Raw genomic sequence first — 23,019 nt, forward strand, 5'->3', positions numbered from 1 at the left:
AGACAGAATTTTAGTTAGAGGGAGTAACAGAGGGTTGGGTCTTTTTTTTACATTCTTTCCATGTAACTGAAATATTTTTCTTCTCTGGGGCTGCAGTGGGAAACCCCTTGAGTGGGGCAAATATTACACAAACACCTCAAAACTTAGCATATGGTTTTGTTCTGTTCACCATAAGATAAGTGCCTAAACCCCTTGAACATGCTCAGTGAACTTTCATGCAGAGGTTTGTGTGAGTCCTGGAAATTAGACAGTACTTTTAGATTTTTTATCACTAAAGGACACAGGCAAGGATGTCATCTGACGCCAAGTCTCTTTCACACCTTTTAATGAGAATGGCACTAAGCTCATTTGTATAGTGTGAGAGGTTATCATGTAATCCCACAGACTTTGATGACAATACAACTATAACAACAACAGGTTTATTTCACGGTTTTATAATTCAGAACTATGCAAACAATTAAGAAAAGATATAAAATCATAGCATCACCCATTTCATTATCAAACCTTTAAAGTCCATAAAATGCAGGTTCAAAAGTAGCAAGGGCTCGTAGCAGCCTCCAAAGTAAAACATTGACCATATAATCAACCAGGATACACAACAGTGATAAACTCTAAAAAGATGTACAAAATCCAGAATATGATGCGCCTTAATCTTAACATCATATCGCTTAATTACGCCATAACAGCTCTCTCCACTGGCTCCCAATGGACAATATCAGAATATGTGACAACTGGTGGAAAAGCCTGTGTACACGGGTTAATGTGCGTAAAGGAAGACATGTTCAGAGTGTAAATATATTATATGGTCGGTCGGGCCGATCAGATAGCACAGCAAGTAGAGCGCTCAATTTGACATATGTGCAGAACCTGCCGACGCAGGTTTGAATCCTGGCAGCGCCAAACTCAGCCTGTCCACCTTCCAAGGTCAATAAATGAGCTCTATAAACTGTGGGTAATAATAAACAGCACTCAGATGCCTGAGGTTTCATAGCTCTATATAAATGCATATTATTATTATTATGGTGTCATTTAACGAAATGTATTTTAATAGAAAAACACTTTTTTGTAAAGGATCTTGCTCCTTTTATGTAGAGGAGTAGTAACCTCAAACAAAATCTTACAGAATCCCTTGAAAGTTCAACATAGTACATACAGCTATGTTGTATCTGATCCTCAACATTTGTTGTATCGGCTCCTCATTGTCTTGGATTCCACTTACGAGTTTTGGATTCAAATATATAATGTTGAGGGATGTCAGAGTAATACAATTCACGTGCAGCATAATTTGAAGTAGACATAAGATTGTAAAATAAAGTAAATTGAAGTCAAACAAAGTCTAAAACGTACATGGATATTATTGATATAATAATACCAATAAATATTACAATGAATAATTACATAATACATAAGTACATTAAAAAAAATGTAATTTATTTTGTTAGAGAAATAGTGCTTAATTGCCTGGAAGATGAACGTGAAGTCTTCCTGTAGTATGCATAAGGTGAAACACACAGTGTGGTAGCCTGGAAGATGAACTTGAAGTCTTATTCTTGTATATGCAAAGCAACAGCTCCCTCTAGCGGTGATAGCAGGCGAAGCAGGGAGGACGGCTTTGGACAAACATACATCTGGCCTTTTATCATATAGTATGTTATAATGCTGCTTTTATTGAGCTGTTGGGGAGTCTGTTCCAATCCTTCTCTAGACAGACATGCTATCAATTATGGGACTTGAAGCTGTGTCAAAACTAAGTACACCAGGTGATGGGTGATCTACAGTGCTCAAGTCACACCTTTTGCCCTTGCCCTCAGTCATGGTGCATAAAATGCAGGCGGTGCTTCACATAGCAAACAGTGCCTTCTCTTCTACCACATAAAAGCACACTGCACAATGCTGCATTGTGAGCAAAGGCAACATCACTAGGTTTAATGGCATTGCACACATCTGCCAAGTACAAGTGTGCATTAGAATGAGATTTCACACTATGAGACTCATTCTATGATGTATGGATGGGGCAAAACAGTTGTTCTATTGCTTGTGGGAGGACCCATTCAAGCTTTACAACCACCGCAGAGCGGTCCACGAGGCAGTCTGCAGAGGTGACTGCAGTCCTTGGCAGTCATTCTACGAGTTTCCAGAGAGTCTGATGTTGCTCTCTATTGCTTGTGGGAAGGCCCATTTAAGCTTTACAAACACCGTGGAGCAGTCCGCCGAGCTGTCTGCAGTCCTTGGAAGTCCCTGGTGAGTCAATGGAGCCGGTATTGCCCGACACGGGCGCATCCACGAGGAAACCCACGTCAAACCGGTGGATGACATGACTGGCGCCACCTGAGAAGCTACCGCCCCTGCACAGAGAAGAAACCACCGGCCCTGCATCAAGTAAGCCTTGCTCCTCCTCTGATTCCACTGACTCTGTCGCTGGTTCGTTCCAAACGCTTGAGCAAACAGTCAATCCTTCGGATCAGGAAGTTATGCCTTTTCCAGGAGGGGCGGGTCTGGAACCGGCTACGAAGACCGCAGCTGCAAAATGCCAGGCCCCGGTATCCACCTGTGACGCTCAGCGAAAACTATCGGACCCATTGACCTCTCCTCGCATGAACCTCCTCCATCTCCCCCAGGGCTCCTTACCAGTGAACGGCGACCTGGCAGGGACAATCGGTGGATGGTCTCTGGCGAAGTGTGCCACGGAGGTCAGGGGTGTTGTGAGCAGCGGCAGAGGCTTGGGGCATTGAGGGTCGGAGGTTTGTATAACATCCGACCCGAGACTGACGCAGCACCCTGAAATTGAAGCGCTGAGCTCTGAGATGGAAGCACCTCATTCCGAGATGCATGCAACTCAGGAAATTGAGGAGGTGGATGAAGCGGGGGCGAACTTAGTCACTCGACTAAGCTTGCCTAGTTTAATATCCTCCCTGGGTTCTTTGGTTTCCTCGGGCCGAGTAGTTAACACTGTAGCCTTAGTCCATGGGGACCCGGATGGAGTCGTGGCCTCAGAAACCCTGGACATATTAACTTCAACCACAAAGAATACTGCAATTTACAGTGACGTGTCAGACGCGTCAGACAGACTTGAAACAGATTCAGACTCAGATTGTTGTATAGAAGATACCTCCAATGACTGCTCAACCAAATCAAGGCAGGCACAAAAGCACATGCCACTTGTACCAGAAACAGAGCGCCTTTTGTATAACCAACCTGGTACTAACCTCCAAAAAAAATAGACTAGCAAAGAAAAGGGGGAAAGATAAAGTACAATCTTTGTCACAACCGTGAAAACTTGGAAACTGGTTAAAAGATGACCGTGACAACAAAAATCAGACAAAGAAAAAACTGCAACAAAATAGAAAAACAGAAGTATGCAAGAAGACTCTCCCAAATCCACTGCTATCAAGTGCCTTAAAAGACTTCTTCAAGAAGCAATACAAAAGGAAACTAGATTCATCTCTAGAACTATCGGATGCTGAAATCCTTGAGGCTGTTCAAGAAAAGCTTCCAGCAAACAAAACCCGGAAAATGGAGGTTCAATCTACAATGAAAGAGTATGTACTAACATAAGTCTCCCCTTTCCCTCAATACAAAAGCCACCCATATGCTGGCACCCCAACATCCGGACAAGTGCGAGGACCTGAGGGCTCTACCGAGAAACACGCAAAACAGAGTGAGAAAAAACATTGAGCACAATTTGGATGGTGGTTCAGTGGAGTATGTGCCGCTGTTGGCAGCTCCCATACTGCAGAGGCAGGTGCCCACTCAAAGTCAGGAGTCCGTGGTGGACTCAGTGCCGGTGATTGCCGAAACCCCTACACGGGAACCAACTAATCAATCTGTTCCTAAGCCAACTAGCAGCCTGATAATGGAGAAGGTGAAAGAAACCATCAGTCCTACCAACGCAAAAACTGCGGAAACCACAAATGGCTTAGGTCTCCAGAACATTTCTATAGACAAAGAAGTCCCTCCAGCCAAACAAAACTTAAGAAGTAGCAAATCACGTGAGGTGGCTTATGCTCCCCAAAGTCTCAGCCCCCATTCAGCGCAATTGGTGTGTACGCCGCCTAGAAATAGACGACTGAGTGAAATTCCATCTATGTGATCAAAAGACACTCCACCGAAGAAATTAGATCTTCTGACTATTATGTCAGCAGTACCAATTGCGCTGGCACCTTTCAGCAAGCTTTATGAGTCGTTAAACGACACACAGAAAGACCATACAACCATTATTGCCATTATGCATTCATTCGAACCTTATCTTTCTGGAACGCTACATAACAGCTCTAGAGCAAAAATCTCAAGAACGACAAACAACGTGGGAAAACAACTTCCTTTGGCAAAAAGCTACAGCAAAATCCCAATCCCCAGAGCGTCTGAAGTCAAAACAAGAAACAGAAATGGAAACGCAAAGGTCTCCAGGGTTACCCCTTTTGACAGTACCCGCTACACAAAAGGGCACTGTGAACAACGGAACCCAGAGAAAACAGAAGCCCACTGATCAACCCCCACATGATCAGTCTGCTGGAAACCTGTGTAAACCATCTTCTGAGCGAAACAGTCACCCATCTGTGAGCACATTAAATCAAGACTCTATCCATAAGGACTCGAAAGTCCCACACCAGGAGGTGATTAAGTCTCCTCCAGCAAAGCAAAGTTTAGCAGATGCATCTAAAGGCTTTCCCAACTTTGAAACCATGAAAATAAAGGCCAAATTGGGAAAGGACGAGAACTGTCAAGTTACACTCTGCCTAGCAACAGAGGACAAAAATGTTCAAGGCAAAATGACACTTAAAGATGGAAGAAACGCTCATCAAACAACTAACAAGGAGACCACGAAACCAACCGACCAAAAAAAAAGTCTACGTCGGATGGTGGTGTGGTCCATTTGGTTAAGTCACCAAAAACAGCTGAAGACTTTCTGGCAGATAAATCTTTAATGGACATAACGCAGCACTTGGCCTCAGACTTTGAAACACGGCCGGAGGTGACCTCCTCCCCGTTGGCACACGAAGTATCTAGCACACTTCGGACAGCGATAGACGAATGCAGACTCTGCGCAGATCAACAGCAATGGGAGATAGTAAGGCATTTGTTGATGTCTTGTCCGGAGACTCGAGTAATGAGACTCAGATATTTGACCCCGCTGTTCTCCGATTGCAAGCTGCGGGAAGAGGACATTTGGTGGTGCCACCTGATCTCGGGTGAAAAGACAAGATGGACCATTGCTTCGGCAAAGATCTATCTTAAAATATGCTATGGAAAGAATAGAGGCCCTCAGCGTCTAAGTAAAAGCTTCCTTTTTCTGTTCTTTCGTCCTTGTAAAAATCATACCGATTAAACATAAGTAAATAAAAAAATAATAATAATAATAATTCATCTGCATCCTCCAATTCTCTATGATGATGTAGTATGAGTTCCGTGTTTTGTCAATCTCACAAATGTACCCTAGGGACTCACCACAGCCATGACTCTCGAGCAGCAGACAATAATTGCTAAGTTGCCAACAGCAGAATGGTAATGATTGTATGCGGTTCTCTCTGCCTTGGAAAAGGATGAGTGAGGCCACATTGGCTTTAACAATCATTTTCCTGGGAAGGGCAGGTGTGTGTGGGGGGGAAGTGCAGCTGTGCCCAGTAGTATTTGTGTGGGAAACGCCTTGGAGGTTGCCATGGAGGCGGATGCACACTTTCTATAGGATTCCCATGTAGTAGCAGAAGGAGGCTGTTTGATAGTTTCATAACGGTGCAGTGACACCGTGGGTGTGTTTGCAATCATGGTAAGTCTTTATACCATTAATAATATTGTTTTTCTTATGTTGTTTACTGGTATTAAGAGCAACACTTTGCTCTGATCTGCTGTGGTGGCGGTGACTGTAGAAATTGACGTTCCACTCTATGAGGGTTTGGGGCAATGTTGGTTATATTAGAATGTAATGTCTCTGTGTATCATGCCCCATTGTGTTAGTTGTGTTGGGAAGCGACCCTTTGCCACTTGGATGGCATTTGGCACTGTGTTGACTGCATTGATACATGGTGCCAGTGTGTTTAATGTATGCTTTTTTGTTGGTAGTTTGGAAATTCGATTATACCATCGGTTTTGATGGTTGCCTGAATGTGGGGTTCATATGTTGGTGCCGCCGGACACGCCTTTGGTGTTGATTTGACTATTTGTCTGGTGGGACCGTGTTTTAGTTGTGTTGAAGATCAATAGATTTTAGCCATCTGCATTATGCTTTGTTGTTGCACTGGCTGTGTATGTGATGGTGTATACTGTTTGGTGGCAATATTTAAGAGCAACGTTCTGTCACCACGTGTGTTGCATTTAGAAAAGATCTGGTTGAATGAAGGTGTGTGCGGCTTCTGTAGAGAGCATTGTTGTGTTGGTGGGTTTCTACTTTAGATGGACAGCTTGAAGTTTTGTGTGCAACTAAGCATAAGGGCAAAATAATGCTACTTTGCATACTACTGTGCGTAATGGTATGCAAAGTGGTCTGTAAAAAAATGGAAGGATTTCTGATGCAAAGAGAAGAAATCTTGCTTAATTTTCGATCAAATCTGAAAATGTGTGCGAGTGTTCAAGATTTGCACGAGTTTACCATGCAAATTCGTAAAAACAGGGTGTTGCACAGGGTTTACATTGGTTTGTCCTCTTTTCCAAAAAATAAGGAAACAGTTATTTCATTTATTTGTGTGTTCTATGAGCGGTAAACACATTTATTTTGACTTAAGCATTCTATTTACAGATAGGACATACCCCTGTCAAAAAAACTCAAGCCACAAAAAGTGCATTGTATCCTGTTTTTTTGAATGGGGAGCATATCATTTGTGGTGGGGCACACTTTAAGTGACCTGACGCATGTGATGTCAGGCCGCTGGCTAAATAAATGGTGCACCATGCACAATGATTGAGCATACAGATCCCGGACCGAGAGGTTGTGTCCTGTGTCCCTCTGTATGGGTCTTGTGGCTGTCCGAGAATCATAATACTGGCGACGAGGCTGTGGCTCGGTTGCAGAGGCCTCCCCACCGACCCGATAGCAGCACCTGGCGACACCGGAGTCAGCACGGACATGACACGCTCCAGCTGGGTCTACTCACGCACCCACCGGCTTGCACAATGGGGAGTGGCAAGGGCCTGATGAGCCAGGAATGGGGTGAGTGAGCAGAAGAGGGCAAGAAGAAAAGGGTGAGGAGACTCTCCTGAGGTTGGGGTCTGCATAGGAGTGCTTTTGCTTCTCTGAGAAGGTTCGGGGGAAGGAAAACACTTTTTTTCTACATGACTTGAGGACATTGAGACATTGAAAAGGCCATCTGGGGGACCTCTGGTTGTCTGCAGTCGACGCCTATCCTTTACAGCAGTGTGCTTGTTGGAATTGGGCCGTCGCACCACTGCGCCGCTGGTGTGGCATTTTCTGATCCTGGGTGGCGGGACCTATGGGAGTGCTTGTGCAAACGCATGGGTGTGCCTCTAACCCAGCACAACTGGGAGTGACTGCCGAGCTGTATATCGTGCAATGGCTGATGATGTGGGAGGACCCCTGTCAGCTGCCCCAGTGAAGAGACAGCAGGGATCCATTGCACCCTCGCGCCTCGAAACGCTTGTGTATAGGCACGTTATAAATGCCATATCATATCATACCCCTGGTTGAATTTGTTGTTACTGGAGACCCATCCAGTCTAGGTCCAAGATGGCTGCTGTGGTTGGAAAGACTTGAAATGTACTTTGACGTGCTGGGAGAGGTGAATGACTACACCAAGTTATCGACACCTTATACTCAGTGAGGCCGGTGGTATACAAGTGGTTCAAGACGCTTTACCCTATGGACAATTCTTACACTACCGCCAGGACTGCATTAAGTGAATATTTCACACCAATGGTGATTCTAGATTATGAAAGGTTTGTCATGTGTTCAGCGAAGCCAAACGAGGATGAGTCTCTGGATGCTTTTCATGGCCAGGTCTGGCATCTGCCTGCCTCGTGTGCATGGAATTACTTTTTCTTTGTTTGTCGACCTTGCGGTTAAGACATTTGTATTTGAGACCTATCCTGCTGGAGGCTGGTATTTATTCACTTAGCCCCGCATTGCTATTTCTAACCCAAAGTTCCCTTCCTTTAATAGTGTTTGCTGCTGCTCGTTATTTGCACACAGCTTGGCTGCTGAGGAGGAGGGCCCTGACAAAGTGATGATGCCCTTTGCCAATTATGTTTTATTGTTCCAAAGTTAATAGTATTTTAGGTTGCGAGCATAGCTCTCCTAGAATTACTATTTTTTTGCAAATGCTTTTTAGATTTACCATGCGTTCTATTATGTGGATGAGGGCGATGATGGTTTATGCAATATTTGCACTCGCATCTTATTGATACGACTTCAAATGCTTTTTAACATAGAACCTGATGGAATAACCTGAGATTAATGAATTATTCTTTTTATGCTTATTTGTGTAGGTTTTTATTATATTAACACCATGTATTTTGTGATGTATTTGAACCTGATGACTTCTTGTCGAATAGACATTTTCCAAACAAGCATGGAACAACAAGGAGGAGATGGTTCACCAACAACTGATGGAGCGCTGCTCGTCCACCATAATGAGACAGCAAATACTGAGGGAGCCTGGCATTACGTTAGCCTGGATCCTTGAGATGGGCCGGTCTCAGGAATTTGCAGAGGCGAGGGCCTTGAAAATGGAGCCGGCTAATGAAAACACTTAAGTTTGAAGAGACATGCACAGTTAGCCGGCAGCAAGCGTGGAGGTCTGTCAAGAAGCACATGTGGTCCAAAAAGGGGAAAGGGCCCACAACTCTGCCACTGTATCCACAATGCAGATATGACTTACCACATTCTGCTGAGTGTCCAGCCAAAGGACAAACATACAGGAGGTGCAACGTGGCAAATCATTTTGCTAGGGTGTGCCATGCCCCGGTGCTGGCCAAGATATCGATGGGTCCTGCTAGGGCTTTTGTGTAGGCATGGGAAATGCACTTGCTAGGCAGTGTGTAGTTCTATTGACTAGCCATTGATGGTAGCAGGTGAAACCTTGTCAGAGCACATGGGCATCTAATAGCAGCGCCTGGTAAATGCCTAATGCTTATGCATAAGAAAAAGGTGTTGGCTTTGCCAATGCTTGTTTTTAACAGGACTTTAGAGAAGGACATGCATAGTGCTTATAAATCAAGTGGCCAAAGGAAGACCTGGTAGACATTTCTATTACACCAGTAGCATGTTTGCAACTTAAATTAAGTCATTAACTTTCAGAAGACTGCTTTGAAAAAACACTAGCAGGCACTTTGGGAGCAGAGTTTGGTGGCAAGGCTTGATTAAAGCATGAGGAGGTTTTTTAGGTCCGACCGGCAGGAACTGTGAGGGAATAGCCATAGGGATTAGCATAGCAATGGGCAGGCAAAGGGTGGGCAAATAGCAAAACACCTTCAAGCTTTGTGCCCATCCTCAGATGCCATGTCTCCCTATCTGTACTCTAATGCAATAGTTTTGGCTTATAGGTGGAGCTCAAGCACCACCTAATAGTCCAAACAAAAAAACAGTAATGAATATTGACATGGAGGTGCTCATGATGTCTGATGGTTCCACCCCTCCTTGCAGTGAGACAATCATGTGTCACTGTTCTCTCCACCTTCCCTGACAGCTGGGTACGGCTGTGGGTGCAAAAGTGAGCATGTGCACCTGCGTGAGCTTCAGAGCCAAGCAGCATGAGGGCCCATGCTTTGAGAGGCAGAAGGCCCTGGCTTGTATCCTGATTCCTGCCTGCCTTGGATTGGATGATTCCCCTCCTCCTGTGTGGGTGGTAAACTGAAGCGGCTTGCCTGAGGTAGCTGCTCTGCCCTCCCACAGTGCATTGTGTACCAGGTTGCCACCACGGTTACTATTTTTCTGGCCCCCACGATCAGCACTTTCACATTGCTGCCTACAGCCTGCCTGCCAAAGAAGGACAGCCAGGCCGGAGTCTGAGGAGCTCTTCCTTGAATTGCTCCAGCTTGAGGCAAGGGAAACAAATGGTCATGTCATGATCTCTGCTTCCAAAAGGTCAGGGTTTTCCCAACTCCCTTGGAAGCAGATCCATAACCCAGGTTCCGAGTGCCAACCAGTCCCAATTGGGACCTTTTGGACCCAGTCCTGGCGCCAGTGGCACCAGGCTCATAAATATGCCCAGTCCCAGCGCTGGAAGCGCCGGGCTCATAATGCTTGGGTGGACTTACCTTCAGCAGACCATGCTGCTTACTTGCCTGCCAGTTGAGCCTCTGATCCTCTTCTGTTTGGAACTACTTTTCCTGTTGGGTGGGGCTGGAGCCACTCCCTAGATTCAGAACACTGGAACTCTTCTGGAAGGCAGGAACTCTTTTCTTACCAGGAACTCTTTTCTTACTTAGGCGTGGCTGTGGAAGGAGACACCTAAGCACTACAGGAGGCTATTTAAACCACACCCGGTGGATGAATCTTGCTTTGCGTTATTCTGCAACCTCTGCAGCAGAACGCTCATCGCGTCTTCTGCATCCGGTCCTGGGCCTAAGGAAAAAGGCTTACCATCCTGAATCCAGTCTTCAGCAACACCTATAAAGACAAGAAAGAACAGGTTAGCATTCCGGCATCTGAAAGGCAAAGGCTTACCATCCTGAATCCAGTCTTCAGCAACACCTATAAAAACAAGAAAGAACAGGTTAGCATTCCGGCATCTGAAAGACAAAAGTTTACCAACTCTTCGCACGCTCCGGAGGCCTTCGGCGCTGCATCCCGCATCTGAAAGACAAAACAAGGTGCGTTTAAAGACATTGGGGAACTTTAATACTCACGTGCCATTACTCCTTTCCACATCTAATCCAGTGGGTATTCCGGCACCCTGCAGCCGCTCCGAACTCGTACCTGCAAAATAAAAAGACAGTTAGAGCGCATAGTGAAGCAGGCAACAAGCGCTTACTTACGTGCTTCCAGGCGCTTCTATTCATCACACGGGCTCCATCTTCAACTCACTTCAGCCCGTCATCCGCCATCGCCGGAACCCTACAAAACAAGAGACATCATTACTAAAGACTTTAAAGACATTTGAATGACTCGAAACTTACCGTTCGTGCAGTAAACGACGGACAGCAGTCCTCTGAAGTCAAGAGGCCTGCGCTACCTATCCAGTGAAGAAACTGGTTACAGCACCCTGCCCCGAGGCAGATGGAGAGCTCGGCATTCACTTACCTAAGGTGAGAGCGTTAACCTTTGGGGGTCTACAGGAGAGCAGAAGAGGAAAGAGATAGGGACACCCCAATAACCCCAGTTCATTAACCCCATATTTTCTATCTGCAGACATCTTACTCTACACGTCAGGCATACAGTGCACAGAGGTCCAGCCCAAAGAGCCAACCGGGTGCTACACATCACCTTTGAAGATACGGTAGTCACCCAGTCAAGACCGGCGCCTCTGCGAGAATCAGGTGAGCGTTACAGAACGCAAAGCCTACCGCAAAACTCTCGCCCAGGTGCTATGGAAACCTCGGATACTGACCCCCTAGCCCGGTTACTTGGGGAACTAAGGGCAGAAGTGCATGCAGCTCGTCAGGAAACGAATGCTCTAAGAAGGGAACTAATTATTTCCAAGGAGAGAACAGACAATCTTGCTAGACAAGTGCTACAGTCACAAGCCGGACAGACCCCGTTACCCGCATCAGGGGCAAATCTTCCTTCAACATCCTCTATGAATCCAGTGCAGATCAACCTACCTGGGAATGTACCTCTGGCTCCGCCCGAACGATTTTCTGGTGACCCAAAGAGGTTTGCAGTATTTATCAATCAGTGCCGGTTGCACTTCTTATGACGGCCAGCAGCCTTTCCAACTGATCAAGCAAAAGTAGCTTTTGTACTTTCGTACCTTAGTGGCAATGCGGCAGACTGGTCGATCCCTCTAGTTAATCAAGATGATCCGGTTCTCCATGATTTTCAAGCCTTTCAGCTTAGTATGGAAAAACTGTTCGCAAGACATTCACAGGGGCAGGCCTTGGACAATGAGCTTCTTTCGTTGCGACAGGGTAATCAAGACCTTTTGGCTTATATTGCATCTTTCAACAGACTAATAGTGGAAACTCAATGGCCTGAGGACAAAAGGATTACGCTGTTTTATAGAGGTTTACGTGGAGAGCTCAAAGACGTTTTAGCCCAAGTAGTGAATCCCCCACAAGACTGTTCAGATTATATAGACTTGGTCGTTCAAATAGATCACAGGCTGCAGAACAGGAAGGCCGATCGTTCCAAGTTTGATGCTCGAGTATTTTCCAAACCGCCAACTCCTTCCAAAGGAGTAGACTCCGGGGAACCCATGCAAATAGGGGGTCTGAAAGGTCCTCTAACACAAAGGGAGCGGGAAAGGAGGAAACAGTTGCAATTATGCCTATATTGCGGAAACTCAGGGCACTTTCTTCGAGACTGTCCGGTGAAACCTGCCAAGAAGGCAGTAGGAGCTGCAGTTACCAAAGTTACAAACTCTGAGCAGGGAAACGACCTCGCCCGACAAGAATAGAGGTCCTCTTGCCGAGCGTGAAAACCAGTTCCGTGACCTCGCATTTCGTGATACCTATGGTCCTCATTAGCCCTGATAATCCGGATCGATTACATGCAATTGAAGCTTACGTCGACAGCGGTGCCATCGGCAATTATGTGGATCATGAAATGGTTTTGAGGATGAATCTAACTCTTTGTCCCAAGGCTGTAAAGGACGTCATTACTACGGTGGATGGTACGGAGATAGCCTCCGGGCCAGTAACGCATACCACTCAAGAGGTGACGCTAGTAAGTCAAGATGGACACCATGAGAAGATCGTGTTCGATGTGATCAAGGCCCCTCAGTTTCAGATTATTCTAGGAATACCTTGGTTAGAGAAACACAATCCTCTGATCGATTGGCGAGCAAGAACGGTCCAGTTTCCAGAATGTGTCTCTACTTGTCACCCTCCACCTGGTGTTGCACTGGCCGCAATTTTTTCAGAGACTCCCCAGTTACCTCCTGAATACCTAGAATACCAAGATGTTTTCGGGAAGGATCAGGCTAACTCTCTACCTCCTCATAGGTCTTATGACTGCCAGATAGACCTGATACCTGGATCTACTCCTCCTTGTAGTAGAATTTATGCCCTCACCGAGCCTGAGAACCTTCACCTTCGACAATACCTGGATCAATACCTGGCAAATGGGTTTATTCGTCCTTCCAAGTCCCCTGCTTCTTCAGCTTTGTTCTTCGTTCCAAAAAAGGAAGGAGACCTTAGAACTTGTATCGATTATCGCTCCCTGAACCAGATCACCGTTAAGAATAGATATCCGTTACCTTTGATCCCTGAACTCCTGGACCAAGTCAGAAAAGCATGCATATATACAAAGCTGGATCTTAGAGGAGCTTACCACTTGGTACGAGTAAAAGAGGGCGATGAATGGAAGACGGCCTTCCGCACCAAGTATGGGCTATTTGAATATCAGGTCATGCCCTTCGGACTTTGCAATGCCCCGGCCGCCTTTCAATATTTTATGAACGATGTCCTCAGAGAGCTCATAGATGTATGTGTTGTTGTTTACATTGACGACATCCTCGTTTATTCTTCATCGGAATCTGAACATCGGAAACACGTGAAAATGGTCCTCGAAAGATTGCGTCAACACAAACTTTTCGCTAAGTTGGAAAAATGTGTTTTCAACGTGACTGAAGTTGAATTCTTGGGATTCATATTATCACCTGGCGGAGTTCGTATGGATTCAAAGAAGGTCGATGCAGTTCTGAAATGGCCATCACCATCCTCCGTAAAAGGTGTGCAAAGCATGTTAGGCTTCGCTAACTTTTACCGCAGGTTTATCCCCGAATTCTCTCGAATAGTCCAGCCCATCACTGCCTTGTTAAAGAAAAACAAACGTTTTGAATGGTCTACCGAGGCGGAACAAGCTTTCCAGGATTTGAAGACTAAATTTATCTCTGCACCAATCTTAAAACACCCTCGCCCCGAACTCCCCTACATCGTGGAAACTGATGCTTCAAGCCTTGCCATGGGGGCAGTTCTATCACAAAAGGACCCGGTAACCAATCAGTTGCATCCCGTGGCATTTTGGTCCCGCAAATTCTCGCCTCCTGAAATCAATTACACGATTACTGACAAGGAACTTCTGGCTATCAAGTCTGCCTTTAAGGCTTGGCGGCATTATCTGCTGGGGGCCCGACACACCGTTACTGTGATTACGGATCACCGAAACCTGCAATATTTGAAGACCGCAAAAGCCCAATCCTCTAGACAACTCCGTTGGGCATTATTCTTTGCCGAGTTTGACTTCATAATTACCTATCGACCTGGTACAAAGAACGGTAAAGCCGATGCCCTTTCTCGGATGGGAGTGGAAGAACACTTGGTCAACCCTAAACCTGTACCAATCATTCCCGAACAAAGAATTCTGGGTGTAATCGCCACAGAATCCATAGAGGAAGTTAAGGATAAAGCCAGGCAACTTGTAACTCCAGCAGACATACAGAATTGGCATCTGCAGGGAAAGGACTTTGCAGTAAAGGACAACTTATTGTATTTCCAAGAACGATTATACCTACCCAGCACAGATTTACAGAAAAAGGTAATCTCTTGTTATCACGACTCTTTAATGGAAGGTCATCCCGGTATAGCCAAGACCTCAGAAAAGATCAAGCGCTACTTCTGGTGGCCGTCTTGGAAAAAAGATATCAGAGACTTTATAATGTCCTGTGGAGTATGCGCCCAAAACAAGAGTCAAAAGGAAAGACCAGCAGGCCTCTTACGCCCTATTGACATCCCACCTCGCCCTTGGCATACGCTTTCTATGGACTTCATCACCGATCTACCTCCATGCTCCGGATACAATACGATTCTAGTAATCGTGGACTTATTCTCCAAGATGGCGCATTTCATTCCGCTCAAAGGCTTGCCAACAGCAGCAACTCTGGCCCGAGAATTTCTCGAAAACATCGTCCGACTGCACGGTTTTCCTTCGGTTCTAATTTCGGATCGAGGTAGTCAATTTATTTCTCATTTTTGGCGAAGTTGCTGTCGGTCGGCTCAAATTGATGTGAGACTATCGACCAGTCACCACCCTCAGACCGACGGACAAACCGAGAGGACCAATCAAACTCTGGAACAGTATTTACGCTGCATGCTGCAACAAACTGAAAAAACTTGGAAAGATATCCTTTGGATAGCCGAGTATGCCTACAATAACTCTGTCCATTCGGGAACTGGGAAAACCCCGTTTTTTCTTTTGTACGGCAGTCACCCTCGAACCTCGGAGTTGGATCCCCTCCAAGATCTTGAAACACCAGCAGTAGACTACCTGCATTCTACAATCACCCAAGCCTTTAAGGAAGCTGTTTCTCACCTTCAAAGGGCTAAAGAACAATACAAGAAAGGAGCAGATCAACATCGGAAGGAAGCCCCTCACTATCAAGTAGGGGATCAAGTCTGGTTATCCACCAAATATCTATCTCTAAAGGGGCCACGCACATTCAACCCAAGATACCTTGGTCCCTATTCCATCACTACCATAGTAAACCCAGTAGCGGTCAAGTTGGACTTGCCCCCGCACATGAAGATACATCCGGTCTTCCACGTCTCTCTATTAAAACCCGTGCAACCTCAAACCCGACTAACCAAATCTCCAAAACCTATCCTAGTGGATGGAGAACTCGAGTTTGAAGTCAAAAGCATTCTGGACTCCAAGATCTCCAAATCTAAACTATTCTACCTAATTGACTGGAAAGGCTACGGCCCCCAAGAGAGATCCTGGGAACCTGCTGAATATGTCCACGCTCCTCGCCTAATCAAAAGATTTCACCGAACATTTCCTGACAAGCCAAAACCCCCGGAGAAGCCCGGTTTGGGAGGGGCCTTGAGGGGGGGTACTGTCATGATCTCTGCTTCCAAAAGGTCAGGGTTTTCCCAACTCCCTTGGAAGCAGATCCATAACCCAGGTTCCGAGTGCCAACCAGTCCCAATTGGGACCTTTTGGACCCAGTCCTGGCGCCAGTGGCACCAGGCTCATAAATATGCCCAGTCCCAGCGCTGGAAGCGCCGGGCTCATAATGCTTGGGTGGACTTACCTTCAGCAGACCATGCTGCTTACTTGCCTGCCAGTTGAGCCTCTGATCCTCTTCTGTTTGGAACTACTTTTCCTGTTGGGTGGGGCTGGAGCCACTCCCTAGATTCAGAACACTGGAACTCTTCTGGAAGGCAGGAACTCTTTTCTTACCAGGAACTCTTTTCTTACTTAGGCGTGGCTGTGGAAGGAGACACCTAAGCACTACAGGAGGCTATTTAAACCACACCCGGTGGATGAATCTTGCTTTGCGTTATTCTACAACCTCTGCAGCAGAACGCTCATCGTGTCTTCTGCATCCGGTCCTGGGCCTAAGGAAAAAGGCTTACCATCCTGAATCCAGTCTTCAGCAACACCTATAAAGACAAGAAAGAACAGGTTAGCATTCCGGCATCTGAAAGGCAAAGGCTTACCATCCTGAATCCAGTCTTCAGCAACACCTATAAAAACAAGAAAGAACAGGTTAGCATTCCGGCATCTGAAAGACAAAAGTTTACCAACTCTTCGCACGCTCCGGAGGCCTTCGGCGCTGCATCCCGCATCTGAAAGACAAAACAAGGTGCGTTTAAAGACATTGGGGAACTTTAATACTCACGTGCCATTACTCCTTTCCACATCTAATCCAGTGGGTATTCCGGCACCCTGCAGCCGCTCCGAACTCGTACCTGCAAAATAAAAAGACAGTTAGAGCGCATAGTGAAGCAGGCAACAAGCGCTTACTTTCGTGCTTCCAGGCGCTTCTATTCATCACACGGGCTCCATCTTCAACTCACTTCAGCCCGTCATCCGCCATCGCCGGAACCCTACAAAACAAGAGACATCATTACTAAAGACTTTAAAGACATTTGAATGACTCGAAACTTACCGTTCGTGCAGTAAACGACGGACAGCAGTCCTCTGAAGTCAAGAGGCCTGCGCTACCTATCCAGTGAAGAAACTGGTTACAGCACCCTGCCCCGAGGCAGATGGAGAGCTCGGCATTCACTTACATAAGGTGAGAGCGTTAACCTTTGGGGGTCTACAGGAGAGCAGAAGAGGAAAGAGATAGGGACACCCCAATAACCCCAGTTCATTAACCCCATATTTTCTATCTGCAGACATCTTACTCTACACGTCAGGCATACAGTGCACAGAGGTCCAGCCCAAAGAGCCAACCGGGTGCTACACATCACCTTTGAAGATACGGTAGTCACCCAGTCAAGACCGGCGCCTCTGCGAGAATCAGGTGAGCGTTACAGGTCATCAAATTGGGGAAGGTAAGTACATTCATCATCCATGCAGGGCTATCACAAGGGGAGTTCCAGTCAGAGTGGCAAACTGCCATGGACCTTGCAGGGCAGGGCAGCCTCACTGGGCGGGGGTTCCTCATATGTTGTGTTGTATGTTTTTATTTGCATAGCACTTCTGTCGTCTGTCTTCCAAGTCCCATTGATGAGAAATTGGTAGGTGTGGCCTAGATCTTAGCACACAGATACTTCTATTTACATCTTAGCTTCAGTACCTGATTAGCATGGTGTAATTCTAGACCACTCTCTGCATCTCCCCGTGTCTAACTGAAATTATGTGGAATGTGAAGTAAAACTGTAGCCGCCAGCTACTTGCTGCTGTGTGCTGATAGCGTCCCATCATGTCTAGGATTTTCTAATTTGGCCTCCACAGCCCCAAGGACAGATTAATGTAGCGCATGCTTGAGGGGGCCCTGCCACCATCTATCTCATATATATGCTTTTATCCACCAGGATACAGCAGAGGGACGGTAACTGTTCAACCTTCGCATTACGTTGGATTTGTAATAACCTGCTCAAAGTCCAAAAAATATATACAAAGTTAAAGGAAAAGGAAATGCAGCGCTGAGCTTTGTAACCCGCAGGACACCATTTTCGAACCCCTTCATGGCCGACTCAGCCTTCATCCTTTCAGAGGTGGAAAAAATTAGTACTGTTTAACTGAGTATTGTAACCCCTGATTACGTAAGCGCAAGGTTAGTTTAAAGTGCCCAAAATAACATTATGCATAGATAAAAAAATGCTCTTCTGAAATGCAGTTCTGACATTGGAGGAGGGAGACTGTGGAGATCATTGGCAGGTCCTCACTTTAGTGAAAAGCATTTCCTGCATGGCAGCACCCCCTGAGCCCTTGATTATACAAGGCATACCGTGAGGGGGCTCCTCCATCCACCGGGTCCGTAAATAAATGTATTGTTTCAGAAAGCAGGGATGTATAGCCTGAGTGGGCAACAATTCAGAAAGTAACTATAGGTTTCACACAGCATGCTGTATGAGATCAATTATATCTTTGTCTTCTAATGATTTTCATAGAGCCTCGCACCACACATAGGCCGGGAAAATGCTTTCTCAGTCATGAACTGCACCACTTCTAGCCCTGTCACATTTGATTAACAGTTGTCATTGGATGGGGTAACCCATGGAGCCTGTGTTTCCAAGAGAAAACGAAAGCAGGTGACAGATAGGCTGCGTCCTCAGATGTAACAGTAAAGTAATAGTAATGAAAATGATGTTGACCCAATGCAAAATAAATATGCTTTGGTGTTTGAAGGCATTCATTGAGAATATTTTCTCTGGCAATTATGTGCATGTCAAACTGTTGTAGGAGGAGCTGTACAAATTGGACTCAACAGACATAGGTTGCAATCTCACCTTAGTCTGTGCCACTCAATGTTGGCAAACATTTTGAAAAACATAAAACCCTGGCGTGCTTACTTCTCTGTGAGTATGTGCTTTGCAGCACACCTGTTACAGCTAATCTTTGGTGCAGGGCTGGCATCCACATCCTAGCCATTAGTACCTTGTAAATCTCAATCAGGGCCTAGCTAAGGTGATGGCTGACAACAAAAGCAGAGTGATAACAGGCAGGACAAGTGTGACCAATGTGTCTGCATACACTGAGATGTTGCACAGTGGGTGGTGCCTCTACCTGTCTAACCGGAAAATAAGTTGTTATACTTTTTTAAAGACTTAAAGCCATCATGATAATGCATAGTGTGCTGATGAGGTATTGCAACCAAGTTCAGATAAGATCAACTGAACCTCTAAAGGCCCAGAATGTGTATTCACTGCAGCACAAAATGTGTGGTGATTCCATCTTTCTTTGAGGAATATATTATTAACATTCACTCATCAAAGTTGAAATGATTATTGATAAAGTTTGAGTTCCACCGTGGTAAAGACGATAGCTCAGTGAGTTAATCACTTGTTTCAGAGATCTGTGTTTGTGTTCTGGGGTTCATATTTATGTATACACATGCTATTGATAGGAGCACATATTGTGCTACTAAACAACATACCTGCAATAAAAAGAATTAGTAATGTAAACTAAACTAGCAGCATTGTGGTGCTGGTCTAGTTAGTGATGGTGTGTGTCTTTCCTCACACCAATTTCTTTTTTTATAGCAAGAACAGCATTGCAAGAAAAACTATAGCTGGTACATTTCTCAGTGTCACACATCTACTGGTGTATGCAAAATGTGCAATGGGTAGTGTTGTTGGTGTTTCTAAAAGCCCCCTTATAATTGCCCTCTTCATCTCTTCTTTACTTTATTTTAATGTGTGTTTTCTTCCAGACATATCTTTCACATGATGGGTGCAATTTTATCAATGTCCTGTTTTTTTAATCAATTCTTGAGCATGACGTATGTCACATTTTAGAATGTACACAGTGTAAAGGGTTGCCATCTGGCAAGGGTGCAAAGTCGTAGCTTTTTAAATTATTGTTAATACATAAAATGATGCAGCTAATTTCATCTCCAAAAGGGTGATCTGCGAACCAGATTCCCCTTTTCATCAACTGCTTGCCAAAATCATAATGTACTTGTGCCCTGCTGCATCAGTAGCCTGATCTGCAGCACCTACTATGCTCATGGTGTAGAGCAGATTCAAAGGTCACAAGATGCCCACTCGACAGCTGCAGCAACAGCCAAGTTTCTTTTGCTCAGGGACGGCATTAAGATGCACCCCTGTACCAAAACTACAACGTTCAAGAGTAACTCATGCTGGTGGCAGGTTAAACTCTAAATAAAGCTATGCCTGAGTTTAGGCATTGTGCATGGTACTTCTTTTGATCATGGCCGCAACACCTCAATTGAAATCGCACATGTGTCAACTCCTGTGAGTCAGCTCTGCTGTGGAAGGTGATGTGAATGCTGGCCAGCTAGGTGGGGAACAGAAACCTTGAGGACCGGGTTGCTTCTTTGATCTCTTTGTGAGGGCAGATAACACTCTCGCCAGAGGCAGCTATCCTGGGCCCGGGAATTAAAGCAGCACACCCATTCAAAAGGAGTAGTCTCACACCAGGGTGCTGAGTCTCTAAGGGGCTTTGTTCTTAGTGGGAAGGGAAGGGGTAGGATTAGAGTAGGCAGGAAGCCCTGGTCAATGGAAGGAGACTCCCACCATCTTCTTTCTCTCTGTCTCTCTCTCTTTGTCCAGTACCCCCACTCCCTCTGGAGCACCCTTCATTAGAGTCTCTCAGATCCTCTCAAGACACAAAGATTCACCTGAGAAGACCTCAATGGATTTTCTTTGGGAAAGTTGTGCTTTCCAAAGCCCTCAGCCTGAGGTAAAGAAGGACCCGTCCAAGGCAGAAGGAAGGTTTGCCCCCTACCCATGCCCTGGGAAAATTGGGAGTAACCTTTGCGGTGGACCAGAACCTACCACTCTGCACCAGAATCTCCTGAAGTTAGGAGAGAAGACCCTGACTGGAACCATCCTATCTTCGAGTCCCCCTGAGTGGGCTTTACATTAGCTGGAGGGCCAGACCAGCCAAAGCTCTCTGTTCTACTGAACCAGTTGTCCCGTATTTGACTACTGCTTGCACTTTGAACCAGCTTCACACTGACGTGTGCCCTATTTACGCCTGTCACCTGATAAGCCCGAATCAATTGCTCTGTGCTGGGACCTGATCTGAATCACACAACGACTCTGACCAGGGGTTACAACTGTGGCTCAGCTCAACTAGCCTGTGAAAGGCTGCCTCATCGTCCTGCACACCATCGCCCCCAAAGTCACCACTTTGACGACCATTGCCCGGCGACTCGAACCGCTGGAGTGTAACTCAACAATCTGATCCAAAGGCAAAAGCCTGACTCGGCATGGCTGAACTGTGAACCAATCCTGGGACTGATCTGTCCTGTGTCATTGAGGGCACCCCTTCTTCTGCACAGAGCACCCACATTCACCCCTACTCAATGGCCTCCAAGAACTGAATCCAGTTACTGTTGACCCTGAACTGCCCCCTCTGCAAACTTGGGCCCTAGAGACTGGTTAGATCATGATTGCACCTGTTTTCAGAATTGACATATCCTTTTTATGGCTAGTAATTCTCCTGCTCTGGAACCACTTTCTGAGTGCTAATGTCTTCTTTCATCTTCTCTGTTCTTCCTTTGGGGTGGGTTTTTGTACAGTATTTTCGATTTGTTCTATATTAGATGGTGTGTTTAATTGAAGTATGTGTATTTTTATAGAACCTTGATTGTGCATTCCCTTTATTTTGGACTGTGATCCTGTGTTGTTTGGGTCCCTACTGGTTTATGTTCACACCCCTGTTAAGAGCTTAGCCTTCCCTAGGCCCACACCACCATGAAGAGCGAAAAAGATAGATTTCGTAAATGTCCCTGCTTTACCTTTAGGATTGAAACCAGATTGAATTGTTTGGCTCTGCTAAGCCTTACGCCTAGAATGGTTCAAGAGATGACATTTTCTGACACAATTTATTATTTCGCAATATGGAAATATATAGTTTAATCTTGGCAGTGTTTCAGGGACTCAGCCTTGGGCAGCAGAAAGCAGTTACTGACTGGGTGCTTCTAAGCTTCTAATTTCATTATTTCTATGATTACTTGAATGTGTCTGCCTTGGGGGCATGAACTTAAATACTTAAATGCTAAGAGAATTTTCATGTTTTCTGATTTCTCTGCTGTCTAGTCATGTACTGTTTTTAGAAGGGGATGGACTTTGGACACATTCATGCAGAAAACAATAGTCAAGTTGAACTGTTAGGTTATCATTTTATTAAATAAATACTTCTTTAAAAACAATGTTCCTATATTTTCTTTCAAAATGAATATATCATTCGGAATACAAAGTGAACATGTCTTCAATATATAAGCGCCTCCTTGGGGAAACATGTCACAAAGATGTGTAATGTTTATATTTTATTAACAGCTAGATAATCCATTTAAAGTCTATACTAGTTTTTGTCAAATTTGGCTTGAGGTATGTAATCTCTTCATTTTACGTATTGGAGCGGGCATGGGTTTCGGGGGGGCATGGGTTTCAGGAGGGTAGGAGGAGGGCAAGATGGTTTTCAGGGGGGGGCAAGGAGTCTGTCCCCTGGTCCCTAGAAACTGGTAAACTGGCCCTGAATAAAGGTGTAACTGGCACAGTCAAGAGATATACCTCCTTTGCCTTTTGTGGTTAAGTGGGTTGAAGGAAGGTTATACGTTTAAGAGGGGTGTGAATGTGGTTCTGTAGCAACCCGAACAGCAATGTATTACAGTAATAAATAAAGGAATGTCAAATCAAGTTTCTTTAAAAATATATACTTCAATTAGACACACCATTTACTATATACTAAACAACTAGAAAATGCTGTAAAAACCTAGCCCTGTAGAAGAAACACATAATTTGCACAGATAGAAGAGATGCAGCACTCTGGGTGATGAGACAAGGGGAGAAAGGCAATCAAAAGACCACAATGCTCAAAAGGATATTTCTTCAAGTCACAAAAAGGGATACAAATGACCTAGCCAGTTTCTAAGGCCCAAAGATGAACAGGGCGGGGGGTTGGGGGGTCAGATATCAGTCAAATACCTTCTGCAAATGTTTAAGGGGTTCAACAGTGTTCAAACAGGCTTCTTGGCATGGACCGCGGTGTCTGCTCGAGTCGGCGGTGTGGCAGTCATGATGGTCCATTGGGAAGCTGCCGTTGAG

The sequence above is a fragment of the Ambystoma mexicanum genome, chromosome 7p (genome assembly GCF_040938575.1).
Source record: "Ambystoma mexicanum isolate Mex_15411 chromosome 7p, UKY_AmexF1_1, whole genome shotgun sequence".
Classification (NCBI taxonomy): domain Eukaryota; kingdom Metazoa; phylum Chordata; class Amphibia; order Caudata; family Ambystomatidae; genus Ambystoma; species Ambystoma mexicanum.